Source organism: Elephas maximus, chromosome 24 (assembly GCF_024166365.1).
Source record: "Elephas maximus indicus isolate mEleMax1 chromosome 24, mEleMax1 primary haplotype, whole genome shotgun sequence".
In the NCBI taxonomy this organism is placed as follows: domain Eukaryota; kingdom Metazoa; phylum Chordata; class Mammalia; order Proboscidea; family Elephantidae; genus Elephas; species Elephas maximus.
This window is the reverse complement of record NC_064842.1, coordinates 64,476,084-64,477,823: the sequence shown is the minus strand read 5'-3', so window position 1 is coordinate 64,477,823 and position 1,740 is coordinate 64,476,084. Positions and strand designations below refer to the sequence as shown.

At 50.6% G+C, this 1,740-nt stretch overlaps 1 pseudogene; it reads right to left on the bottom strand.

Annotated features, from left to right (window-relative positions):
• Window positions 1-372: 372 nt before the first annotated feature.
• On the bottom strand, window positions 373-1,502 carry LOC126066811 (cellular tumor antigen p53-like; annotated as a pseudogene).
• Between the last annotated feature and the right edge of the window lie 238 nt (window positions 1,503-1,740).

Sequence of the window (1,740 nt, the reverse complement as noted above, 5' to 3'; positions counted from 1 at the left end):
TAAAACACCTTGAGATAGTTTCCCTGGCTAGTCTGTTACTGGTCTAGACTTCCAACCCAGGTATGGTAAGTTCTATGACTGCTTTTAAAATCTAATTCTTACGTGCAGGAATGCCATCCTATCTCTTCCAAGTATTCCTTATAGTAAAAACCTTACAATCTAAGCTGGATTGTCCCAGCTCTCTCATGCCCCCCAGAACACCAGTGTAAGCCAGCTTCTTTAGTGGAGGCCCATGCTAAGGTAAGTGAAGAGTTATTGAGTGTTTTCGAGACACACCTGTATCAAGTAGGGGTTCAAGCATGTGAATTTCAAAATGGTAGGAAAGGAGGGCAGGGGCAGGGTGTGTAAATGGGGGACAGGAAGTGAAGGACGTCAGTCTGAGTCAGGCCCCTCTCTCTTGAACATTAGTTTTTTACAGTGGGTGGTAGATTCCCCTTTCTTAGAGTTTGGAAGGCTGCATTGAGCCCTGCTCCCCTCTGGCTGCTTCCCAGCCTGGGCATCCTTCAGCTCCAGTGCCTCATTCAACTCTAGGAATATCTTGAATCATTCATGCCCATGGATCTGAAGGGTGAAATATTTTTCATCCACTGGCTTCTTCTTTGGCTCGGTAGGGGAGCTGGTGCTGGTGGGCAGTGCTTACTTAGTGATCCTCTCAGAGGGTGGCTCCCACTTGTTGTGGAAATTTTCTTCCTCTGTACGTCTGTCTCTCCCAGAACAGGTACAAATATGCACCTCGAAACTGTTGTGTCCTAGCAGATTACCACTGGAGTCTTCCAGTGTGATGATGGTGAGGATGGGTTCCTCCCCCCCTTGCAGGAGCTGCTACACATGAAGTTGAAGTGGATGGTGGTAGTCAGAGCCGACCTGAGGTAGCTCATAGGGTACCCCACACTATGTCGAAGAGTGATGGTGTCCTACAAATATCAGCACACAGGATTTCTCCCACCTGGATAAGATGCTGAGGAGCGGCCAGGCCGTCGCTATAGTCAGAGCAGCACTCAAGGTGGGGGCAGTGCTGCATGACCTCTGTCATATGCTGACGTCTGGTAGATGGCCATGGTGTGAACACAGGTGCTGGGGTGGGGTGGTGAGCTGAGCTACGGCTGCACTGGACAGGTCTTTGCCAGCTGGCAAAACAGCTTGTTAAGGTCAGGGGAGTACATGCAGGTGACAGACTTGGCTGTCCCAGAATGCAGGAAGCCAAGACGGAAACCACAGTTGCTGCAGTAGGTCTTCTGGGAAGGGACAGAGGACGAGAGTGTCCAGGAGGAGGCTGGTATAAGGGTGGCTGGTGCAGGGGCTGCTGATGTTTCTTGAGCCCCAGCTTGGCTTTCTAGCCAGTCTGCAGCATCTTCTGGGAGTAGCAGATCGTCTCCTGCCTCCGCTGCTGGGGACAGTGAGGGGGACAGAACCAGCTTCTCAGGAAGGAGTTTCCCCAAGTACAAAAAAGTCTCTTGACTCAGAGGGAGCTCAGTACTGAGATCTGACTCGGGCTCCTCCATTGCAGCTCCAGGGAAGTCAGTCTGTCCATGGAACCTCAGGGAAGTGTGTAACAGTCCTGGGAAGGACACTCCAAGCCCAGAAAGCAGGTGCCCCCAGAGCCCAGCAGCTAGCTGTGCCCTGGGTGGTGGCTTTGCACTTTTGACACATTAACATTACTTCCCAGATAGTTATGCATTATCTTAGAATCACAAAGTCATAGCTAGAAAGAATCCCAGAGATGGTTTAATTCAAACTTTT